Source organism: Oryctolagus cuniculus, chromosome 8 (genome assembly GCF_964237555.1).
Source record: "Oryctolagus cuniculus chromosome 8, mOryCun1.1, whole genome shotgun sequence".
NCBI lineage: Eukaryota > Metazoa > Chordata > Mammalia > Lagomorpha > Leporidae > Oryctolagus > Oryctolagus cuniculus.
The window spans coordinates 142145059-142172186 of record NC_091439.1 but is presented as its reverse complement, the minus strand read 5'-3'; the positions used below and the strand labels follow the sequence as shown (position 1 = coordinate 142172186).

Below are 27128 nucleotides of genomic sequence, written 5' to 3'. Positions count from 1 at the left end.
AGTTTAGGATCACTTATTTTCATGTTTTTACATAAGTTCATGCTTAGCTTCAGGGTTTCTGATGTCATTGCACAGAGGCCTACTTCTGACCATTTCTTAGCATTTACTTATTCATTTACATACTTGAGAGTCAGAGAGATGGAGAATTAGACAAAAAGGGAGAATGAAACAGAAGATTGCCAGCCACAGGCTCTCTCCTCCAATGTTTCTAGCAACCTATTTTTTTTTCTTATTTTATTTGAAAGGCACAGAGAAAGAGAAAAGAGAGAGAGAAAGAGAAAGAGTTCACATTTATTGGTTCAGTTGTGAGATGCTTAAAATAGCAAGCTCTGTGCCTGGCCAAAACCATGAGTGGGGACTCAATCTGAAACAAGTCTCTATAACTTGCCCAACTTATAAGAAATGAAGACAGGCTGGCATTGTGGCATGGTGGCTACATCCCTGCCTGCAGTGCTGGCATCCCCAATGGGTGCCGGTTCAAGACCCAGCTGCTCCACTTCCTATCCAGCTCTCTGCTATGTCCTGGGAGAACAGTGGAGGATGGACCAAGCTGGAAGAAGCTCCTGACTCCTGGTTTTGGATCAGCATAGCTCCAGCCATTGTGGCCAATTGGGGAGTGAACCAGCAGATGGAAGACCTTTCTCTACCTCTCATTCTCTTTCTGTGTAACTCTTTCAAGCAAAATAAATAAATCTTAAAAAAAAAAAAGAACTGAAGAATAGAATAAATGCATGAAGGAAAAGTTACTATAGAAGGACAAGTTAGAATCTGGGGAATATATCTAACCTAGAAAAACCCTTAGTAACATCAGAAAAAGATTAGAATATTTTTTTAATCAAAGATCGTCTTCATCAAGAAAAAAGAGTTAGAGATATAATGGCATCCTTAGATACTCTAGAATCCCTTGTCTGATGCACAAAACCAGGTGTCATCAGGAGTAACACTTGGGAAAATTTCATGGAAAGAACATCAGTCAACATCTGTTATGTGCGTACTGACCTGGAAGGCTCTGATTTAGGCATTTGTTCACCATCCATGGCTCTCCTCCTTGCTCCAACTTAAAGATCAAATCAGGCTTAGTGATGCAGTGTCCTATTTAATGCAAACAATGTAAGATTTTGTAAAACTGCTATCTTGGGTTATTTAAAAGACTACAGCTTATTCCAGGAGCTATGCAACAAATGTTCCAATTTGGATCCTTTCCTAGATGGTAGACATACAGATTATTTATGGAATCAAATTCTATACCTGCCCATCATTAAACTTTATAAAGTGTTCACTTATTTTTCAAATAGCAAGAAAATGCTATCATTGGATATGTGATGGGTGTCACTCACCCAAGAAAAGCAGGCTATTGTAGGTCTCCAACATCACATCCCTGTACAGAATTTTCTGAGCTTTATTCATGTTCTGCCATTCCTCCCAGGTAAAGTAAATAGCCAGGTCTTCAAATGTTAGCATCATCTGTAAAAGAACATTTCTGGTCAACATATTAACTCTGTCACAAAACAAAGACTGACAGTTTTCATCTTGTACATGGGTATGAAGGAAGAAGGAAGGATGGGTTTTCATTTTAGAATTATTGAGCATTTGGACAGCCACACAGAAGCATTCAGCAGGGAGTCAAACCTATGGTCTAAAGACTGTGAAAAATGCCACAACTGGAAGAAAACAGGAGTTTCAGGTCACAAGGGGCCACATATGTCAAGGGGAATTGCACAGCAGGTTGAAAGGAAGAAAATATTGACTCTTCAATAAGCCATGTTAAGGGGAAGAATGTAGAGTATTCAGGTGAAAAGACAAGAAACCATCAGTGGAGCTATGTTGGGAGTGAACACAGAAGAATTTTCAGAAAAACACCATGCAAAGTCACTTCAAATATGGCAGAGAAAAAATATTTTTAAAAAGAGGGCAGGCATTCATCTTGGTGTTTATGATGCCAGCTAAGATACCCTACTTCTACCTCAAAGTACCTAGGTTCAATTTCCAGTGCCAGTTCCAGTTTCCAGCTCCCAGCTAATGCTGCAGAAGCAGTAGTGATGCCACCAATGAGAAAGAGCTAGACTCCATTCCTGACTTCTGGCTTCAGTCCTGCCCAACCTTTCTTGGTATGGGTATTTATGGAGTGAATAAGTGCATGGGAGCTCTCTCTTCATTTCTCTCTTGGTCCATCAACTTCTTTCTCAATCAAGCCCATAATTATTTTTAAATAAGAGAGAATATTCAAGTAAGACAAAGAATAGAAAATATCTTTTGACTTTGACTATGCTTATTTTACATTTGAAGAACTGAGATAACATTATTAAAATTAAATTAAGGTAAAAACAATGGAATTAATTGCCCAAAAGCAGAACTTGGGAAAGTGTGCAGTGTAATCTGGATTTGTGACTAACTGAGAGAAATGCATAGAGATTTGTTTAAGAACTTGCAGTAGGCACCAGTGTGGTGCAGACAGTTAAGCCTCCAATTGCAATGCTGGCATCTCATGGTATCATACTATTTGAGTCCAGGGTACTCCACTCCAATCTAGCTCTCTGCTAAAGTTCCTGAAAGATCAGTGAAATGTTGCTTAAATATTTGGGCTCCTTCAACTAATATGGGAGACCTAGATGGAATTCCAGGCTCCTGGCTTTGGTCTGAACCAGTCTCAGCCATTATGTTCATTTGGGGATTGCACCAGTAGATGGAAGGAGTCTCTTTCTGCTCATCTCTCCCAAGCTCTGTAGCTCTGCCTTTCAAATAAATAAATAAATCTTAAAAAAATAAAAGAACCTGCAGTACATTCTTTTCCCCACACATTCCTGATCCTATCCCTGAATCAAATTCAGCTTCTCAAAACAATTAAGGATTGCATTACTCTAACAATTCAAATACAAGCTTAACTGATTTGTGTTTTTTAATACTATGTAACTCTTACCCTTGCAGAATGCTAAGTGTTTATTTCCAGGGTAGCATGAAAACACTGATCACTACATCATCTTTGCTATTTCAGACATCATGACCCAAAAAATTTAGCAAATCGTACTGTAAGTTTCAACTCAAAATATGTAACAAATGTATATTTTGCTATGGCAACAGAAAGACCAGAGGCCAAATTGCTGTATCTCAGATGATTGTAATGTTTTATAATCATGGCAAATTCATCATTCATCTTGTTTGTGTACACTCCCTAAGAGTGAATTTTATGTTTATTTTTCCATTTTAATTAATAAATTATTAAAATTCTCCTAAAATGAAAACTGACAGCAAGCTGAGGAATAATTAAGAAAACCTTTTACAGGTGATGTAATAATTTTGTTTAGTTTTGAAAATATGTGGAGGTACCCAAATTATACCTGGAAGAGAAGATAAATGGAATGAGTTAAAAGAAAACTTACCTGGGTTCCTTTTACACTGAACTAGAAAAAAGAAAAAATGTGATACAATGAATAAAGAGTGGCCGGCGCCGCGGCTCACTGGGCTAATCCTCCGCCTAGCGGCGCCGGCACACCGGGTTCTAGTCCCAGTTGGGGCGCCGGATTCTGTCCCGGTTGCCCCTCTTCCAGGCCAGCTCTCTGCTGTGGCCAGGGAGTGCAGTGGAGGATGGCCCGGGTGCTTGGGCCCTGCACCCCATGGGAGTCCAGGAAAAGCACCTGGCTCCTGGCTCCTACCATCGGATCAGCGCGGTGCGCCAGCCACAGCGCGCCGGCCGCGGCGGCCATTGGAGGGTGAACCAATGGCAAAAGGAGGACCTTTCTCTCTGTCTCTCTCTCTCACTGTCCACTCTGCCTGTCAAAAAATAAAAAAAAAAATAAAAAATAAAAAAATAAAAAAATAAAGAGTAATGAATACATTAACTGAGGAAACATCAGCTTCCCTGTGGAGGAATAAACATTTAAACGTGGAAATATATAAGAAAGCACATCCACTTCTATTAAGTAGTAGAGATTAAACAGAATCATCATTGGCTTAATGAAAGCATTGTCTACAAATTTTGTAAAATAGTAATGTAATACTAAGATAGTAAAATTTAAGGGTGATTGTTCAAATAAATGAAGTTATTGAAGAGATAAACATTATACTGTCACTAAATTTTACACTAAAGAAAGTTATTTTGGGCCAGCGCCCCAGCTCAATAGGCTAATCCTCTGCCTTGCCGCGCCAGCACACTGGGTTCTAGTCCCAGTCAGGGCACCAGATTCTGGCCTGGTTGCCCCTCTTCCAGGCCAGCTCTCTGCTGTGGCCCGGGAGTGCAGTGGAGGATGGCCCAAGTGCTTGGGCCCTGCACCCCATGGGAGACCAGGAGAAGCACATGGCTCCTGCCTTTGGCATGGTGTGCCGGCTGCGGCGGCCATTGGAAGGTGAACCAATGGCAAAGGAAGACTTTTCACTCTGTCTCTCTCTCTCACTGTCCACTCTGCCTGTCAAAAAATATATATATACATATATACATAATGTATATTTAATGCAGTACACTTTACCAGTAATGATTCCAAATGAAACCATTCCCTTTATCCATGCCTTCATAAGACTCTGGATTTCATTTTTCATTTTCTTAACCCCCTGGGATATCAGTAAATGTGATAGAAAAAGATAGGTTGCAAAGTGTTTGTCTTGTCAGATTTTCCTTATCTTTTAGAAAGCACTGAGTCCTGCCCATTGAAGAGATAGGATCTTACCAAGATTCATCACAAACCACCAGCCATTTAAATGAAGCCATCTCTAAGTCATGAGTGTCAATCAGCTTCTAAGATGACTAAACCCTCATTTCTGATCACAGGCTGATCATAGGAACTGCCCATCTGAGCCCATCACAAAATATTGAATTGGAATTATAAATCAAATGGCTATTTGTTAAGCCATGATGTTATTGCATTTTCTGATTTGTCCTACATCAAATTCTGATACACCCTGGTGAGCAGGAGAGAAAGTTCCATTAAAGTGCAAAATAAAATTAATTGAATTTCAGTCATGTAAAAGTTTCCATAAATATAGACCTGCACTGCCACATAAAAAGTAAAATTTCCATCTGCAATGCAAGCAACCCCATATGCTTTGTATTCTGACTGCTCTGCTTTTGATCCTGCTCCCTTCTAGTGGACTGAGAAAAGCACTGGAAGAAGTCACAAGTACTTGGGTAAATGCTACTAATACAGGAGACCCAGAAGAAGTGCTTGGCCTCATCCTGCTTATTGTAGCATTCTGGGGTAGTGATCCAGCAGCTGGAAGATCAGTGTGTCTCCCTCCCTCTCTCTCTCTCTCTCTCTCTCTCTCTCTCTCTATATATATATATATATAAAACACTTTCAAATACTTTTAAAAAATCTTAGAAAAAAAGCTCCTATAAACATGATCTATGCCTATGAATTGCATCTTAGCCCCAAAGTTGATGACACTAAAAAAAAAAAAGTCCTCCAAGAGCCAGTGCTGTGGCATAGTGGGTAAAGCTGCCACCTCCAGTGCAGGCATCCCGAATGGGTGCAAGTTCAAGTCCCGGCTGATCCCCATCCAATCCAGCTCTCTGTTATGACCTAGAAAAGTGATAGAAGATGGCCCAAGTCCTTGGGTCCCTGCACCCACATGGGAGACCAGGAAGAAGCTCCTGACTTCTGCTTTCAGGTTGGGGCAGCTCCGGCCATTGTGACCATCAGCGGAGTGAACCAGAAGTTGGAAGACCTCTCTCTCTCTGCCTCTCCTTCTGTGTGTAACTCTGACTTTCAAATAAATAAATATTTTTTTTAAAATAGTCCTGGGAATCATGCAAGTGAATTCATTGGTGATCATAAGGTTATGCTTCACATTTCTGCTTATATGTGGTCATATTTTTGTTTATATTTTAAGAAACTTATTAGCACATGAAGTCTGATTTAATGTAATTTTACTATTCAGAAAACAGGAAAAAGCTCACAGAAATTTTCTGAAGCTGCATGTATACTAAATATTGGTCAAGATTTTCAAGAAGAAATTATTGACAGTGACCGGGAAAATTTCGATATGCTTTTTGATGTCACACAATCCATACATAGCATCAGGATCAAAAGGAAATCCATGCTCAGGGCAATCTTCTAAAACTGGTTACAAAGACTTGGGGCAAGACGGCGGAAGAGGAAGGTAGCACATTGACAGTCTGGGAAAAGACAGTTTAATAAAAGTGGAGATACTGCAGTTTCAAGGAAGAGTTAGGGAAGAAACAGCAGAGGAAACTCTTCCAGAACTGCTGGTTCATGGTGGACTTACATGGAGGGCATGGCCACCCATGGCTCAGGACCCCAGCCATAGAATCTATGCACCAGTGCTAGAAAGGGAGGTGAGCCAGAACCTCAGTAGCCCGAGACACCGGTGGGAAAGCAGAAGGAGGAGCCTAGAGGAAATGAGGCTTGAGGCCCTGTGGGGGAAAGTTCACCAGGCTAACTAGAAGAGAGAGGAGAAAAAAAAAGGGACAGGTATGGACACGAGACTCTCTCCTCTCACCTTTCAAGGGCAAGCAAGACGAAGAGCAGGCACCATTTTGGACATACGTAAAAGTTGCACGACTTCAGGGCTGTGCCCACCATTAGCCAACCAGAAAAACCTGACTCTTGTGGGGTGAAATAATAGGAGGTTGGGACCTTGTGAATGTGTGGAGCTAATGAACTGAGACTGTGAAGGACTGAAGGTGTGGGAGAGACCTCACGGAGACTTGAGTGCTCTCGGGAGAGTACACAAACTTGGTAACCTTGGCAACCCAGTGGGAGATGGCAGAGAAATTTGAGCTAACACTGAGGACTGCGTAAATCCATTGTGTGGTACTTGGGACAGAGCAGATGAATATTATACCCACAGGAGTCAGAGATCAGAAATTGACTGCCTTCAATTCCGCTCAGCTGTGTGGAATTACTTCCATTCTGAATCAAAAAAAAAAGAGAGAGAGAGAGAGAGAGAGATTTACCATGCCTAACCTGGGTGTGTCACCTTTGGCACACACTTAAACCTGAAGAACCAAACAAAACTCTCTGATCACACCCCTCTCAAGCCTCTAAGGATCCATCAAAAGCAGACAGTCCACTTAATACAGTCATAGCATAACGAGAAAAAAATACCACAACGAGGGAAGAAGAAACCAAAGAATGTCTCCACAATGCCAAGCAACAAATGTAGAAACCAAGGAAACAAGAACAAGGAAGACATTATGACACTCCCAAATGAACAAGACACCTCAAGCCAAGATTATGAAGATGATGAGATAGAAGAAATGCAAGATATGGATTTCAAAAAAAATTATGATAAGAACATTTAGAAGTTTTCAAAAACAAATTCTTGAACTACAGAAATCCTTACTGGACAGGATAGAAAATCTGTCTTGTGAAAATGAAATCTTAAGGACGAATCAAAATGAAATGCAGAAACTAGTAGAATATGAAAGTGTGATAGTGAAGAGAAATCAAAATGAAATGAAGAATTCAATAGATAAAATGAAAAGCACATTAGAGAGTCTTAAAAACAGAATGGGTGAAGCAGAAGAGAGAATATCGGACTTAGAAGACAAAGCACAGGAAAACATACAGTCAAGCCAAAGAAAACAAGAGGAAATTAGAAATATAAAAAATTTGTTGGGCATCTACAGGATACTATTAAACCAAATATTCGAGTTCTAGGAGTTCCTGAAGGCATGGAGAGGGAGAAAGGATTAGAAGGCCTTTTTAGTGAGATACTAGCAGAGAACTTCCCGGGTTTGGAGAAGGACAGAGACATCCTAGTACAGGAAGCTCATAGAACCCCTAGTAACCATGACCAAAAGAGAACCTCATCACGACAGGTTGTAATCAAACTCACCACAGTAAGATATAAAAAAAAAAGATTCTAAAAATGTGCAAGAGAGAAACATCATATTACTCTCAGAGAATCTCCACTTAGACTCACAGCAGACTTATCAGAAACCCTACAGGCTACGAGGGAATGGCAAGATATAGCCCAAGTACTAAGAGAGAAAAACTACCAGCCCAGAAAATTATATCCTGCAAAGCTCTCATCTGTGAATGAAGGTGAAATAAAGACCTTTCATAGCAAACAGAAATTGAAAGAATTTGTCACCACTCATCCAGCCCTGCAAAATATGCTTAAAGATGTGTTACAGAAAAACAGAAACACAGCCATCAATATGAAAGAAGGAAAAGGAAGAAAACCTCCCAGTAAAAGATCACAGGAAGTTCAAAGCATATGACTGGTTTAGATCTGTAATTGATGCACAGTTATTCTTAAATGTTGAAAATTAACTGAAATGTGATCCCTGTTGAACATGGTGGTGGGAATGGGAGAGGGAAGAGATGTATAATTTGGGACATGCTCAGGCTGACTTGCCCCAAGTGGTGGAGTTGGAAGCATACCAGGGGATTCCAATTCAATCCCATCGAGGTGGCATGTACCAATGCCATCTCACTGTTCCAGGTGATCAGTTTCAGTTCACAGTTAGTCATGGTGGAGGGACTGGGAGTCAAAGGGAGCACATAGACAAGTCTAGTACCTGCTAACGCTAACCGATGGAGTAAATAAAGGGGAGAGTGATCCAACATGGGAAGTGAGATACTCAGCAGACTCATAGAATGGCAGATGTCCTAAATAGCACTCTGGCCTCAGAATCAGCCCTAAAGGCATTCGGAGCTGGCTGAAAAGCTCATGAGAGTATTTCAGGCATGGAAAGCCAAGACACTCTGGCAAAAGATCTCTGTGAGTGAGATCCCAGTGGAAAGAACAGGTCATCAAAGAAGGAGGTACCTTTCTCTGAAGGGAGGAGAGAACCTCCACTTTGACTATGACCTTGTCTAAACAAGATAAGAGTCAGAGAACTCAGAGGGCTTCCATAGCCTTGGAAACTCATGACTGGAGCATAGGGAGATTACTGATGCCATAGACAGGAGTGTCAATTGGTAAAGTCAACAACAGGAGTCACTGTGCACTTACTCCTCATGTAGGATCTCTATCCTTAATGTGCTGTGCATTGAGATTTAATGCTATAACGAGTACTCAAACAATATATTTCACTTTGTGTTTCTATGGGGGTGCAAACTGTTGAAATCCTTACTTAATGCATACTAAACCGATCCTCTGTAAAAAAAAAAAAAAAAAAAAAAAAAAAAAGAAATTATCAATTCCCAACTTGACTCTCACTGGGATTAAACATGACAATAGGTCTGCTCTGATTTCATCATCATTTAAAAAAAATCATCTATTATTTTTCACTTTATGTTTCTGTGTGGGAGCAAACTGTTGAAATCCATACTTGATGTATACTAAGCTGATCTTCTGTATATTAAGATAATCAAAAATGAATCTTGATGTGAATGGAAGGGGAGAGGGAGTGGGAAAGGGGAGGGTTGTGGGTGGGAGGGACGGTATGGGGGGGAAGCCATTGTAATCCATAAGTCGTACTTTGGAAATTTATATGCATTAAATAAAAGTTTAAAAAAAAAAAACAAAGCATATATTAGAAAATTTCTTTGGGAAAATGGCAGGGCAAAGTTACTACTAATCAACAGGCACACTGAATGTTATTGGCCTCAACTCTCCAGTTAAAAGACACAGACTGATTGAATGGATTAAGAAACAAAACCCATCCATTTGCTGCTTACAAGAAACACATCTTTCCAACAGAGATACATGCAGAATGAAAGTGAAAGGATGGAAAAAGATATTTCATGCCAACAGAAATAAAGAAAGAGTGGGCATAGCCATCTTAATATCAGACAAAATAAACTTTAACATAAAAACTGTTAAGAGAGACAAAGAGGATCACTATATAATGATTAAGGGATCAATTCAACAGGAAGATATGATTATCAATGTATATGCACCTAATAACAGGGCACTGCTTTATTTAAAAGATATATTAAGGGACTTAAGGGGAGACTTAGACCCCAATACAATACTACTGTGGGACTTCAAACTCCACACTCAGAAATAGATCAACCGGACAGAAGATCAACAAGGAGACAGAAGATTTAAATGACACTATAGCCCAAATGGATCTAACAGATATCTACAGAACATTTCTTTTTTTTTTTTTCATTTTTTTAACTTTTATTTAATGAATATAAATTTCTAAAGTACGGCTTATGGATTACAATGGCTTCCCCCCCATAACGTCCCTCCCACCTGCAATCCTCCCCTTTCCCACTCCCTCTCCCCTTCCATTCACATGAGGATTCATTTTCAATTCTCTTTATATACAGAAGATCAGTTTAGCATACATTAAGTAAAGATTTCAACAGTTTGCTCCCACACAGAAACATAAAGTGAAAAATAATAGATGATTTTTTAACTGATGATGAAATCAGATCAGACCTATTGTCGTGTTTAATCCCAGTGAGAGTCAAGTTGGGAATTGATAATTTCTTCTTCTTCTTTTTTTTTTTTTTTTTTTTTTTTACAGAAGATCAGTTTAGTGTACATTAAGTAAAGATTTCAACAGTTTGCACCCCCATAGAAACACAAAGTGAAATATACTGTTTAAGTACTCACTATAGCATTAAGTCTCAATGTACAGCACATTAAGGACAGAGATCCTACATGAGGAGTAAGTGCACAGTGACTCCTGTTGTTGACTTAACAAATTGACACTCCTGTTTGTGGCATCAGTAATCTCCCTATGCACCAGTCATGCGTTTCCAAGGCTATGGAAGCCCCATGAGTTCTCCGACTCTTATCTTGTTTAGACAAGCTCATAGTCAAAGTGGAGGTTCTCACCTCCCTTCAGAGAAAGGTACCTCCTTCTTTGAAGACCTGTAATTTCCACTGGGATCTCACTCACAGAGATCTTTCATTTAGGTTTTTTTTTTTTTTTTTTTTTTTTTTTTTTTGCCAGAGTGTCTTGGCTTTCCATGCCTGAAATACTCTCATGGGCTTTTCAGCCAGATCGGAATGCCTTTAGGGCTGATTCTGAGGCCAGAGTGCTGTTTAGGACATCCGCCATTCTATGAGTCTGCTGAGTGTCTCACTTCCCATGTTGGATCACTCTCCCCTTTACTTATTCTATCAGTTAGCATTAGCAGGTACTAGACTTGTTTATGTGCTCCCTTTGACTCTTAGTGGTTTCATTATGCTCAATTGTGAACTGAAATTGATCACTGGGACTAGTGAGATGGCATTGGTACATGCCACCTTGATGGGATTAAATTGGAGTCCCCTGGTATGTTTCTAACTCTACCATTTGGGGCAAGTAAGCTTGAGCATGTCCCAAATTGTACATCTCTTCCCTCTCTTATTCCCACTCTTATGTTTAACAGGGATCACATTTCAGTTAAATTTCAACACTTAGAATAACTGTGTATTAATTACAAAATTAAACCAGTCATATTAAGTAGAACAGACAAAATAAAACTACTGAGAGGGATAATGTATTAAGTTGTTCATTAACAGTCAGGGCTATGCTGATCAAGTCACCATTTCCCATAATGTCCATTTCACTTCAGTAGGTTTCCTTTTTGGTGTTCAGTCAGTTGTCACCGATCAGGGAGAACATATGGTATTTGTCCCTTTGGGACTGGCTTATTTCACTCAGCATGATGTGTTCCAGATTCCTCCATTTTGTTGTAAATGACTGGATTTCATTGTTTCTTACTGCGGTATAGTATTCTAAAGAGTACATATCCCATAATTTCTTTATCCAGTCTACCGTTGATGGGCATTTAGGTTGGTTCCAGGTCTTGGCTATTGTGAATTGAGCTGCAATAAACATTAGGGTGCAGACCGTTTTTTTGTTTGCCAATTTAAATTCCTTTGGGTAAATTCCAAGGAGTGGGATGGCTGGGTCGAACGGTAGGGCTATATTCAGGTTTCTGAGGAATCTGCAGACTGACTTCCATAGTGGCTTGACCAGTTTGCATTCCCACCAACACTGGGTTAGTGTCCCTTTTTCCCCACATCCTCACCAGCATCTATTGTTGGTAGATTTCTGTATGTGAGCCATTCTAACCGGGGTGAGGTGAAACCTCATTGTGGTTTTGATTTGCATTTCCCTGATTGCTAGTGACCTTGAGCATTTTTTCATGTGTCTGTTGGCCATTTTGATGTCCTCTTTTGAAAAATGTCTCTTGAGGTCCTTGGCCCATCTCTTCAGTGGGTTGTTTGTTTTGTTTTTGTGGAGTTTCTTGATCTCTTTGTAGATTCTGGTTATTTACCCTTTATCTGTTGCATAGTTTGCAAATATTTTTTCCCATTCTGTCAGTTATCTCATCACTCTCCTGACTGTTTCTTTTGCAGTACAGAAACTTCTCAATTTGATGCAATCCCAATAGTTGATTTTGGCTTTGACTGCCTGTGCCTCCCGGGTCTTTTCCAGAAACTCTTTGCCTGTGCCAATATCTTGAAGGGTTTCTCCAATGTTCTCTAGTAACTTGATGGTGTCAGGTTGTAGATTTAGGTCTTTAATCCATGTTGAGTGGATTTTTCTGTAAGGTGTAAGGTAGGGGTCTTGCTTCATGCTTCTACACATGGAAATCCAGTTTTCCCAGCACCATTTATTGAATAGACTGTCCTTGCTCCAGGAATTGGTTTTAGATCCTTGATCAAATATAAGTTGGCTGTAGATGTTTGGATTGATTTCTGGTGTTTCAATTCTGTTCCATTGGTCTATCCATCTGTTTCTGTACCAGTACCATGCTGTTTTGATTACAACTGCCCTGTAGTAGTCCTGAAATCTGGTCTTGTGATGCCTCCACCTATGTTTCTGTTGTACAAGATTGCTTTAGCTATTCGAGGTCTCTTGTGCCTCCATATAAATTTCAGCACCATTTTTTCCAGATTTGAGAAGCAGGTCTTTGGTATCTTGATTGGTATTGCATTGAATCTATAAATTGCTTTTGGGAGAATGGACATTTTGATGATATTGATTCTTCCAATCCATGAGCATGGAAGATTTTTCCATTTTTTGGTATCCTCTTCTATTTCTTTCTTTAAGGTTTTGTAATTCTCATCGTAGAGATCTTTAACATCCTTGGTTAAGTTTATTCCAAGGTATTTGATTGTTTTTGTAGCTATTGTGAATGGGATTGATCTTAGAAGTTCTTCCTCAACCGTGACATTGCCTGTGTATACAAAGGCTGTTGATTTTTGTGCATGGATTTTATTTCCTGCTACTTTGCCAAACTCTTCTATGAGTTCCAAGAGTCTCTTAGTAGAGGTCTTTGGATCCCCTAAATAAAGAATCATATCATCTACAAAGAGGGATAGTTTGAGTTCTTCCTTCCCCATTTGTATCCCTTTAATTTCTTTTTCTTGCCTAATAGCTCTGGCGAGAACTTCCAGAACTATGTTGAATAGCAGTGGTGAGAGTGGGCATCCCTGTCTTGTACCAGATCTCAGTGGAAATGCTTCCAGCATTTCCCCATTCAATAGGATGTTGGCTGTGGGTTTTTCATAGATTGCTTTGATTGTATTGAGGAATGTTCCTTCCAAACCCAGTTTGCTTAGGGTTTTCATCATGAATGGGTGTTGTATTTTATCAAATGTTTTCTCGGCATCTGTTGAGATAATCATATGGTTTTTCTTCTGCAGTCTGTTAATGTGGTGTATCACATTGATTGTTTTGTGCACATTAAACCATCCCTGCATACCAGGGATAAATCCCACTTGGTCTGGGTGGATGATCTTTCTGATGTGTTGGTGCATTCTATTGGCGAGAATTTTATTGAGGATTTTTGCATCTATGTTCATCAGGGATATTGGTTTGTAATTCTCTTTCAATGCTGCATCTTTTTCCTCCTTAGGAATTAAGGTGATGCTGGGTTCATAGAAAGAATTTGGGAGGACTCCCTCTTTTTTGATTGTTCTGAATAGTTTGAGAAGAGTTGGAGTCAGTTCTTCTTTAAATGTCTGGTAGAATTCAGCAGTGAATCCATCTGGTCCTGGGCTTTTCTTTGTTGGGAGGGCCTTTATTACTGTTTCAATTTCTGTCTCAGTTATGGGTCTGTTTAGGTTTTCTATGTCTTCCTGGTTCAATTTAGGTAGGTTGCATGTGTCCAGGAATCTATCCATTTCTGATAGGTTTCCCTGTTTGCTGGCATACAAGTCCTTGTAGTAATTTCTGATGATTCTTTTTATTTCTGTGGTGTCTGTTGTTATGTTTCCTTTTTCATCTCTGATTTTATTGATTTGGGTCTTTTCTCTTCTTTTTTTAGTTAGTTGGGCCAATGGGGTGTCAATTGTGTTTATTTTTTCAAAAAACCAGCTCCTCGTTTGGCTGATTTTTTGTAATGTTTTTTTGGATTCAATCTTGTTGATTTCTTCTCTGATTTTAATTATTTCTCTTCTCCTAGTAGATTTGGGTCTGGTTTGCTGTAGGTTTTCTAGATCCTTGAGGTGAATTGAAAGCTCAACTATTCGGTGTCTTTCCAATTTCTTGATGTAGGCACCGATTGATATAAACTTTCCTCTTAACACTGCTTTTGCTGCATCCCATAAGTTTTGGTATGTTGTGCTGTTATCCTCATTTACTGCCAGAAAATTTTTGATTTCTCTTTTAATTTCTTCTATGACCCATGGTTCATTCAGGAGCATGTTGTTCAATCTCCATGTGTTTGTATATGCTCTAGGGATTCCTGAGTTGCTAATTTCCAACTTCATTCCTTTATGGTCTGAGAAGCTGCATGGTATGATTCTAATTCCTCTGAATTTGCTGAGACTTGCTTTATGACCTAGTTTGTGGTCAATCCTAGAGAAGGTTCCATGTACTGCTGAGAAGAATGTAAAATCTTTAGCTGTAGGATTAAAAGTTCTGTATATATCTGTTAGATCCATTTGGGCTATAGTGTCGTTTAAATCTACTGTATCCTTGTTGATCTTCTGTCCTGTTGATCTCTCTATTTCTGAGAGTGGAGTATTGAAGTCCCCCAGTACTATTGTATTGGCGTCTAAGTCTCCCTTTAAGTCACTTAATACATCTTTTAGATAAACCGGTGCCCTGTATTTAGGTGCATATACATTAATAGTTATATCTTCTTGTTGTATCAATCCCTTAATCATTATATAGTGCCCCTCTTTGTCTCTCTTAACAGTTTTTGTGGTAAAGTTTATGTTGTCCGATATTAAGATGGCTACGCCCGCTCTTTTTTCTTTTCTGTTGGCATGGTATATCTTTTTCCAGCCTTTCACTTTCAGTCTGTATGGATCTTTGTTGGAAAGATGTGTTTCTTGTAAGCAGCAAATAGATGGGTTTTGTTCCTTAACCCAATCAGCCAATCTGTGTCTTTTAACTGGACAGTTCAGGTCATTCACGTTCAATGTGACTAATGATAAGTGGTAACTTTGCCCTGCCATTTTCCAAAGATAAGTTCTAATATATGCTTTGAATTCCCTGTGATCTTTTGCTGTGAGGTTTCCTTCCTTGGTTTCCTTCCTTTACCTTCTTTCATATTGATGACCGTGTTTCTGTGTTTCTGTGTGTAACACATCTTTAAGCATCTTTTGCAGGGCTGGACAAGTGGCAACAAATTCTTTCAATTTCTGTTTGCTATGAAAAGTCTTTATTTCACCTTCATTCACAAATGAGAGCTTTGCAGGATATAATATTCTGGGCTGGCAGTTGTTCTCTCTTAGTACCTGGGCTATATCTCGCCATTCCCTCCTAGCTTGTAGGGTTTCTGATGAGAAGTCAGCTGTGAGTCTGATTGGAGATCCTCTGAGAGTAATTTGACGTTTCTCTCTTGCACATTTTAGGATCTTTTCTTTATGTTTCACTGTGGAGAGTTTAATTACAACATGTCGTGGTGAGGATCTCTTTTGGTCATGTTTACTGGGGGTTCTGTGAGCTTACTGTACTAGGATTTCTCTGTCCTTCTCCAAACCAGGGAAATTTTCTGCTAATATCTCACTAAAAAGGCCTTCTAATCCTTTCTCCCTCTCCATGCCTTCAGGAACTCCTAGAACCCGAATGTTGGGTTTTTTAATAGTATCCTGAAGATTCCCGACAATATGTTTTAGATTTCTGATTTCCTCTTCTTTTCTTTGGTCTGACTGTATGTTTTCCTGTGCTCTATCTTCTAAGTCCAATATTCTCTCTTCTGCTGCACCCATTCTGTTTGTAAGGCTCTCTATTGTGTTTTTCATTTGATCTATTGAATTCTTCACTTCATTATGATTTCTCGTCACTATCACAGTTTCCTGTTGTACTAGTTGTTTCATTTCATTTTGATTCCTCCTTAATATTTCATTTTCACGAGAGAGATTTTCTATCTTGTCCATTAAGGATTTCTGTAGTTCAAGAATTTGTTTTTGAGAACTTCTTAATGTTCTTATCAATTTTTTGAGGTCTGCTTCTTGCATTTCTTCTATCTCATCATCTTCATAATCTTGAATTGGGGTGTCTTTTTCATTTGGGGGCATCATGGTGACTTCCTTGTTTTTATTAGCTCAGTTTTTGTGTTTGTTATTTGGCATATTGGAGATATTTGGTTTCTTCACTGTGGTGCTTTTTCTTGTTATACTATGACTCTAGATTAAGTGGACTGTCTGTTTTTGATGGAGCCTTAGAGGCTTGAGATGGGTGTGGCCTGAGAGCTCTGTTTGGTGTGCCAAAGGTGACACTCCCAGGTTAGGCATGGTAGATCTCTCTCTCTCTCTCTTTCTTTCTTTTTTTGATTCAAAAGGTAAGTAATTATGCACAGCTGAACGAAGTTGGAGGTAGTTAGCAGGCAAATGATATACCCACAGGAGCCAGAGATCAGAAGCTCTTTCACAATGACCACACAGGGAATCTGTTCTGCCCTCAGAGTGGGCTCAAATTCTCCTTCAGTCTCCCACTGGGTTGCCAAAGTTACGGAATTGTAGCGTCTCTGGAGAGTACTCACATGAATTCCGTGAGTTCTCTCCCCCACTGTCTCTTTTTTCACAGTCTCAGTTCAGTAGCACCACAAATTTACTAGGTCCTAATCTCCTGTTAATTCGCCCCACCCAGAGTCAGGTTTTTCTGCTAGGCTCAGGGCCGGTGCAGACCTGAGGTCACTCTGCTTATGATGTATGTCCAAGATGTGCATGCTCTTTGTCTTGCTCGCCCTTGAGAGGTGAGCGGAGAGAGAGAAACCCGTGTCCGTACCAGTCACCTTTTTTTTTTCTCTCTCTCTCTCTCTTCCAGTTAGCCTGGTGAACTTTTCCCCCCCGGGGGTCATTCCCTCTAGTCTCCTCTCTCTGCTTGCCTGCCGGTGTCTCAGGCTATTGAGGTTCGGCTCACCTCGCGTTCCAGCGCTGGTGTGTTGAGTCTGCCGCTGGTGTCCTGAACTGTGGGCTCCCATGCTCTCCACACAGGTCCACTGTGAATCACGCGTTCCGGAAGAGTTTCTTCTGCTGTTTCCTCCCCTACTCTTCCTTGAACCTGCAATATCTCCACTTTCATTAAACTGTCTCTCCCTGGACTATCAGTGTGCTCCCTTCCTATTCCACCATCTTGCCTCCTCCCCCCAACAGAACTTTTCAAGCTACACTTAGAGTATTTACATTCTGCTCAGCAGTACATGGAACCTTCTCTAGGATTGACCACATACTAGGTCATAAAGCAAGTCTCAGCAAATTCAAAAGAATTAAAATCATACCATGCAGCTTCTCAGACCATGAAGGAATGAAGTTGGAAATTAGCAACTCAGGAATCCCTAGAGAATACACAAACACATGGAGATTGAACAACATGCTCCTGAATGAACAATGGGTCATAGAAGAAATCAAAAGAGAAATCAAAAATTTTCTGTAAGCAAATGAGGATAACAGCACAACATATAAAAACTTAAGGGATACAGCAAAAGCAGTGTTAATAAGAAAGTTTATATCAATAGGTGCCTACATCAAGAAAATGGAAAGGCACCAAATAAAGGAGCTTTCCATGCATCTCAGGGATCTAGAAATACTGCAGGAAACCATACCCAAATCTAGTAGGAGAAGAGAAATAATTAAAATCAGAGAAGAAATCAACAGGATTGAATTCAAAAACAAATTACAAAAAATCAGCTAAATGAGGAGCTGGTTTTTTGAAAAAATAAACAAAATTGACACCCCATTGGCCCAGCTAACTAAAAAAAGAAAAGACCCAAATCAATAAAATCAGAGATGAAAAAGGAAACGTAACAACAGACACCACAGAAATAAAAAGAATCATCAGAAATTACTACAAGGACTTGTATGCCAGCAAACAGGGAAACCTATCAGAAATGGATAGATTCCTGGACACATGCAACCTACCTAAATTGAACCAGGAAGACATAGAAAACCTAAACAGACCCATAACTGAGACAGAAATTGAAACAGTAATAAAGGCCCTCCCAACAAAGAAAAGCCCAGGATCAGGATTCACTGCTGAATTCTACCAGACATTTAAAGAGGAACTAATTCCAATTCTTTTCAAACTATTCAGAACAATCGAAAAAGAGGGAGTCCTCCCAAATTCTTTCTATGAACCCAGCATCACCTTAATTCCTAAGCAGGAAAAAGATGCAGCATTGAAAGATAATTACAAACCAATATCCCTGATGAACATAGATGCAAAAATCCTCAATAAAATTCTCGCCAATAGAATGCACCAACACATCAGAAAGATCATCCACCCAGACCAAGTGGGATTTATCCCTGGTATGCAGGGATGGTTTAATGTGCACAAAACAATCAATGTGATACACCACATTAACAGACTGCAGAAGAAAAACCATATGATTATTGCAATAGACGCAGAGGAAAGCATTCGATAAAAATAACACCCTTTCATGATGCAAACTGGGTATGGAAGGAACATTCCTCAATACAATCAAAGCAATTTATGTAAAATCCACAGCCAGCATCCTATTGAATAGGGAAAAGTTGGAAGCATTTCCACTGAGATCTGGTACCAGACACGGATGCCCACTCTCACCACTGCTATTCAACATAGTTCTGGAAGTTCTTGCCAGAGCTATTAGGCAAGAAAAAGAAATTAAAGGGATACAAATGGGGAAGGAAGAACTCAAACTATCCCTCTTTGTAGATGATATGATTCTTTATTTAGGGGATCCAAAGACCTCTACTAAGAGACTCTTGGAACTCATAGAAGAGTTTGGCAAAGTAGCAGGAAATAAAATCCATGCACAAAAATCAACAGCCTTTGTATACACAGGCAATGTCACGGTTGAGGAAGAACTTCTAAGATCAATCCCATTCACAATAGCTACAAAAACAATCAAATACCTTGGAATAAACTTAACCAAGGATGTTAAAGATCTCTACGATGAGAATTACAAAACCTTAAAGAAAGAAATAGAAGAGGATACCAAAAAATGGAAAAATCTTCCATGCTCATGGATTGGAAGAATCAATATCATCAAAATGTCCATTCTCCCAAAAGCAATTTATAGATGCAATGCAATACTAATCAAAATACTGAAGACATTCTCAGATCTGGAAAAAATGATGCTGAAAGTCATATGGAGACACAGGAGGTCTCAAATAGCTAAAGCAATCTTGTACAACAGAAACATAGCTGGAGTCATCACAATGCCAGATTTCAGCACATACTACAGGGCAGTTGTGATCAAAACAGCATGGTACTGGTACAGAAACAGATGGATAAACCAATGGAACAAAATAGAAACACCAGAAATCAATCCAAACATCTACAGCCAACTTATATTTGCTCAAGTATCCAAAACCAATTCCTGGAGCAAGGACAGTCTATTCAATAAATGGTGCTGGGAAAACTGGATTTCTACATGCAGAAACATGAAGCAAGACCACTACCTTACACCTTACAGAAAAATCCACTCAACATGGATTAAAGACCTAAATCTACAACCTGACAACATCAAATTATTGGAGAACATTGGAGAAACCCTGCCTGATATTGGTACCGGCAAAGATTTCTTGGAAAAGACCCCAGAGACACAGGCAGTCAAAGGCAAAATTAACATTTGGGATTGCATCAAACTGAGAAGTTTCTGTATGCAAAATAAACAGGAAAGTGAAGACGCAACCGACAGAATGGAAAAAAAAATATTTGTAAACTATGCAACAGGTAAAGGATTAATAACCAGAATCCACAAAGAGATCAAGAAACTCCAAAACAAGAAAGGAAAGAACCTACGCATGAGATGGGCCAAGGACTTAATAGACATTTTTCAGAAGAGGAAATCCAAATAGCCAACAGACACATGAAAAAATGTTCAGGATCACTAGCCATCAGGGAAATATAAATCAAAATCACAATGTGGTTTCACCTCACCCTGGTCAAAATGGCTCACATACAGAATTCTACCAACAACAGATGCTGGCGACACTAACCCAGTGTTGGTGGGAATGCAAACTGGTTAAGCCACTCTGGAAGTCAGTCTGGAGATTCCTCAGAAACCTGAATATAACCCTGCCATACAACACAGCCATCCCACTCCTTGGAATTTACCCAAAGGAAATTAAATGGGCAAACAAAAAAGCGGTCTGCACCATATTTTGTTTATTGCAGCTCAATTCATGATAGTTAAGACCTGGAATCAACCCAAATGCCCATCAACAGTAGACTGGATAAAGAAATTATGGGACATGTACTCTATAGAATACTATACAACAGTCAAAAACAATGAAATCTGGTCATTTGCAACAAAATGGAAGAATCTGGAGCACATCATGCTGAGTGAAATAAGCCAGTCCCAGAGGGACAGATATCATATGTTCTCCCTGATTGGTGACAACTGACCTGGCACCAAAAAGGAAACCTGTTCAAATGAAATGGACACTATGAGAAAGAGTGACTTGATCCGTCCTTGTCCTGACTGTTGATGTACAACTTAATACTTTATCCCTTTTAGTATTTTTTTGTTGTTGTTCTACTTAATACTATGGGTTGAACTCTGTAATTAGCACACAATTATTCTTAGGTGTGTAAATTTAACTGAAAAGTGATCTCTGTTAAATATAGGAGTGGGAATAAGAGAGGGAGGAGATGTACAATTTGGGACATGCTCAATCGGACTTGCCCCAAACGGTAGAGTTAGAAATGTGCCCTGGGATTCTAATACAATCCCATCAAGAAGGCATGTACCAATGCCATTTCACTAGTCATAGTGATCTATTTCAGTTCACAATTGATCATAATGATAGGCCTAAGAGTCAAAGGGATCACATAAACAAGACTAGTGTCTGCTAATACTAACTGATAGAGTCAAAAAGTGAGAGAACGATCCAACATGGGAAGTGGGATACACAGCAAACTCATAAAATGGCAAATGTCCTAAACAGCACTCTGGCCTCAGAATCAGCCCTTAAGGCATTCAGATCTGGCTGAAGAGCCCGTGAGAGTATTTTAGGCATGGAAAGCCAAGACACTCTGGCAAAAAAAAAAAAAAAAAAAGAAAAGAAAAAAAAAACTGACGTAAATGAAAGCTCTCTGCGAGTGAGATCCCAGTAGAAAGAATGGGCCATCAAAGAAGGAGGTACCTTTCTCTGAAGGGAGGAGTGAACTTCCACTTTGACTATGACCTTGTCTAAATAAGATCGAAGTCGGCAAACTCAAAAGGCTTCCATAGCCTTGGCAACTCATGACAATAGCCTAGGGAGATTACTCACGCAATAAACAAGAGTATCAAATTATTAAGTCAACAGCAGGAGTCACTGTGCACTTATTTCTCATGTAGGATCTCTGTCCTTCATGTGTTGTTCAATGTGAATTAATGCTATCACTAGTCCTCAAACAGTATTTTACACTTTATGTTCTGTGGGGATGCAAACTGTTGAAATCTTTACTTAATATATACTAAATTGATCTTCAGTATATAAAGATAATTGAAAATGAATCTTGATATCAATGGAATGGGAGATGAGTGGGAGTTGTGAGGGTTGTGGGCAGGAGGGAAGTTATGGGGGGGAGCCATTGTAATGCATAAGATGTACTTTGAAAATTTATATTTGCTTAATAAAAAAAACTGGTGACAGTTTCTGAAATTAATCTGAAAAATAAGTGTGTTTGTTTTCTCTTTTTTAAAGATTTATTTATTTATTTGAAAGTCAGAGTTACACAGACAGAAGGAGAGGCAGAGAGAGAGAGTCTTCCATCCATTGGTTCACTTCCCAAATGGCCACAATGGCTGGAGCTGTGCTGATCTGAAGCCCGAAGCCAGGAGCTTCTTCCAGGTCTCCCACATGGATGTGGGGGCCCAAGGCCTTGGGCCATCTTCTACCTCTTTACCAGGCCATAGCAGAGAGCTGGAACAGAAGTGCAGCATCTGGGACTTGAACTAGTGCTCACATGGAATGCTGACACTGCAGGCAGCAGCTTTACCCACTATGCCACATCATCAGTCCCAATAAAAGTGTTTTTTAATTAAGTGTAGCAAAATAGAAATCACCATCCAAAAGTTAGGGTGCCAGGCATCTACAAATCATCTGACAGTACTCAAACCATCAATCTCCTAAAATACAATTTATTTCAACTTTTTTACATGCAGAGACCCTCACCGACATTCCTTGAACTACCAGGAAGAATTTCTAGGATACAGAGGAAAGCAGCAAAGCTCTAGATACTAAATGTATGGCAGACTAGGAGACTTCCAGTTCTAGAAATCATAATAGCAAGGTAAGTAATGGGCATGTGATAACAATGTAGACAGTGACTCTCAGACATGAGAGGTTATCCCTCCACCCCAGGACACACCCTCAAGACCACTTACGTAACATTCGTTAGGCCCTTGCCTGTCTTTCTAATCCATTCACAACTTTTTTGAAGGCTGGTCCAGAACTTCCAATATCATAATTTACAGATGAGGTAAGGTAATATCACCTAAATCTTGTTCATTCTGGTCTGTATGATCAATAAAATCTTTGTGCAAATCTATCACCTTTGCATTTCAGTGACTCTTTTTTTCTCTGAAGCCATAAGAGATAGTCTCAAAGATCATCAAGTGGTATGCTGTCTTAAATGATTCTTATTCCTGGGGTTCCCTTCTTGAAGTATCATGAAAACTACTCACTTCCAAAGGAAATGGGACTGTCACCCAGTACCCAAACTTCCACATTCCTAGAAACTAGGTGTTGTATAAACTTCTATAACCTCAAATGAGTTGTGCTGGTCAGTCTACACAGTGCAGGAAACCAGAAAGTGCATTTGGGGAAGATATACCATGAAACACCACAAATGCAACTGCCACATACTGTAAGTCAGCCTGCACATATCTCACAATGATTTCTTAGAAAATGCAGGGGCATTTCATAAATACTACTAATATACTCACCTCATAGATGGGTAAACAGTGCCAGAGGTGCAACCTACATTCATTCACCCCAAACACATTTCAGTCTGAAAACCCATCTCCATCCTGTGACCATCTTGGATGAGACAGACTGTCTACAGGACTTTTGGAACTACCTCTCTCTGGGTTGTCTTAGTTATACCTTCTGAGTAATGGCTGGTATTTATAATCTCAAGCACTGAGTCAGAGAGAAGAGCTCTAATACTTGATTAGTACTTATTGAAGAATGAAAAATATAGTCCCTGTGATATAAAGAGAGTGGTGACCACAGAGAAACTAATTCAGGATCCCCTAAGGAATAAAATTAGAAGTCAATCTTGAGCTATGCATCACTAATGGAAATATACAATAATGTACCCTAATGTACCAACCAGCATTGTCTCGTCATGTTTTATTTTCTAATCATTTGATTCATTAACATATTTTGTAAAAACAGAGAGATAACACTGAATGGCACCTTTCCCCATATGGACAAAAGGTCTGTTTCCTGAATTAAGCATATTAGGTCAATAAACATACTCACATTTTCTTATGAATTAATAGCATATTCACAAGTAAGTACAGAATGTATCATGCAGAAAAGAAGTCACATTGTATGTGGAAATTAATTTGGAATATTACACTTACTGTGTAAAGTGAGTCTTAAGATTCCTTTTGTTATTATTTCAATACTATCTGATTAACCTGCATGTAGGTGTGAATGTTTTTCTTATATTCCTCACAGTGATTTATTTAAAAATATTTTAAAAATATTTAATATTTATAAAATATGAATAGCGGATATCTTATATATCATAATGGAGCTCAGGCTTTGTTATCATTTTTCTACTCATCAGTTTTAGTTTCAAAATGTTCTATCTTATGGACTGCTCTATTGATTTTACATGTACACTACTATCAGTTATCTATATTCTAGTTTGTGTAGGTGTACACAGATAATTTGTTGGGTACATGCATGCACTTAGGTTAGTCAGATAGCATTAAAATAATAACAAAAGGAATCCCAAGACTCACTTTACACAGTAATTCCTACCTAGAGTTGGCTGCCCATGAGGGAGACATCTGGATGCTTTCCATTCTGATGCACCAAATTGTGTTTCTCCAACATTCCTATCTTCAATCTCTAACCTGCAGTGTGACTCTATCTGGAGATGGTGCCTTTCATGGCACAATTCAAGTAAAAAAATCAAATGTGTGAGACCCTAACCCAGACTGATGACCTTGTAAGAAGAGAAACAAGAGATGGATACAAACAAAGGAAACATGAGATGACACAGTCATTTTGGTCAATGAACCAGTGAATGGAAGATCTCTGTGTAACCATGCCTGGGGGGGGTGAACCAACAGAAAAAGGAAGACCTTTCTCTCTGTCTCTCTCTCTCTCACTGTCCACTCTGCCTGTCAAAAAAAAAAATTAATAAATATTTTTAAAGATTTATGTATTAATTTGAAAGGCAGAGTTTCAGAGAAGGACACATAGAGATCATTCATCTGTTACTCCACTCCCCAAATGGTAGCAATGGCAGAGGTATGTCAATCAGAAGCCATGATCCAGGAGCTTCTTCTGGATCTCCCACATGGATACAGGAGCCCAAAGGCTTTCAGAATCTTCTGGTGTTTCCCCAGGCACATTATCAGGGAGCTGGATTGGAAGTGGAGAAACTGGGATATGAACCAGTGCCCATATGGGATGCTGGCACTGCAGGTGGAGTCTTTATTTGCTAGACCACAGCGCAAGCCTCAATAAACAGTTCCTTAAAATTTAAAGAAGGAAAATATAAGATGTATAAATTATGATTGTTTATACATTTCTGAAAAGCACATAACTTGATCCAAATTAAAATTTAAAATTTATTTTTTAACGATACTGATTCTTGTGTCCCTACACCATAAGATAGACATCAACTTTCACAGGTTTTATATGCACTTACTCATGAAGTTTCATAGATGCAATCAGTAGTGAGGCTCAAATAACAGTCCTAACCAGGGATCCCACTAAATTTAAGCAGGAAATTCAACAGAAATTTTTAAAAATTTCAAAACATGTATCAGAAGAAACATAAATAATTTACTTGGTGCATCTCACTTTAACTATAGTATTGCCTAAATTTTCAATAGTCAGATGTACTCAAAAGATCCCACAGGTGGCAGAGATGGGCTAACATTTTGAGTAATAAAGTTTGTAAGTTACTTGGCTAGAGAAAATAAGAATTCATAGATCACAAACTAAAATAATTAAGATGGCCCTAAAAAAAAAAAAAAAAACTCAAGGTCTTCATGCATTACAGTTTATTACCTTAGACTTAATTAACAAAAAGGTGATTATTTCAACTATTCCCTATTTGGCAGCCCAATTTTATCTACTGAATCTGGAAAAAATAAATAGTATCTCATGTTAGAATACTAAAATCATAATGCTATGTCCCACCCATTATGTCTGCCATACCTTATGTCTAATATCAATGTTTCTGATGCCTCTCAATAGATAAATGATGTATCTCAACTATTATGAATGTGGCAAATGTGTTTTATTCAAAGCTTTTCCAAAAGCCCCTCAGTCTCTGCCTTCACTTTGAAGGGACACTTCTAGAATATACATGGGCACCTCACTGATTTTGCCAGCAAATACAAATTTTCCAATCGAATACAAGTATGCATCACATTGATGACATCCTGCTTGAATAACACTATTTGACATATTGTGAAGAACAAACAAGGCTAATATCCTATAGTCCTTGGGTTTCTGTGTAAGGCATGCCTCACTTAAAAAATTGTCACTGATGCTACAAATCAGTCCAGGTTATCTGGGTCTCTCTCCAATGAAAGGTGCAAAAATCAGTCAAAATAAATATTATAGACACTACCCTTCGTGCTCGCAATGACTTCACTCTAAAGGTTCACATGCCTTCTAAATTCTCTGGGTCAGCTGTGATATCCATTAGTTCTTAAATGCTGTGATGCAATAAATTACCTCTCTTGGAACCCTGCTTTGTTCCAATAAAATTAAATTAGATGGCTATTAACTGTGCTATACTAGAAATACAGACTCCTACACAACTTGAGCATGTGATTCTCCAAACCATGTTGTCTACTAGGACGTTGGCTATGGATATAGAACAATAAAACCTGAGCATGGCTACTGAGGCCTCTTTACCATAGGATGGATCCAAACATGGCATACTCCACTTGGCAGAGGGGATGGCCTCCAATGTCTGTGTCCAGATGTCAGGTTACAGCAGGAAATCACCTCTCTAACAAACAAGAAAAGCCATTTAAGTTCATCTGGACACCATTCTGCTGACTGATGATATCACCATTGTTGGTCTGGATGCTTTCATTGGTTGCAATACAGAGACCTAAAGTTGTCAGAGACATTATCACTGGCAAACATGAAACTATGCTAACAAAGCATAAACTGAGAGTTGTGGCTTAATGTCTATTTTAACACAATTACTCAGAAATCATCTAGCCCAAACCTTGGAGAGTTGAAAACTGTTATACTCAGCCTACCCATAAATGGGACTTTGTGCCAGGTGGGTTTTGTATACTTGAACTGCAAGGAGAGTATCACAGAAATTAATGCTCCAAACTGATCTAGCTCCCTGCTAATGTGTCTGGGAAAGCAACATAGGATGTTTCAAATGCTTGGGCCCCTGCACTCATGTGAGAGATGTGGAAGAAGCTCCTGGCTTCTGATATCAGTCTTGTCTAGCCACAATCATTGCAGCCATTTGGGGAATGAACAAATCAGAAGGAAGATCAATCTGTCCCTCTCTCACTCAATGATACTTTCAAATATATAAATAAATCTTTTAAAAAGTAGATCACTCCAATAGATTCTCCAATGCTCAATCACAATGACTTTTGTTACTTTAGGTCTTTTAAAAATCTTTTTTAAAGATTTACTTATTTGAAAGGCAGAGAGGGGAGCTG

General features: G+C 39.1%; 1 long non-coding RNA gene across 1 annotated transcript; it reads right to left on the bottom strand.

Annotated features, from left to right (window-relative positions):
* Positions 1-999: 999 nt before the first annotated feature.
* Positions 1000-27128, bottom strand: LOC138843303 (uncharacterized). Its single transcript, XR_011377998.1, has 3 exons — positions 26350-27128; positions 1338-1464; positions 1000-1092 (listed from the first exon to the last, which is right to left on the bottom strand). It is a non-coding gene; the product is annotated as an uncharacterized lncRNA (long non-coding RNA).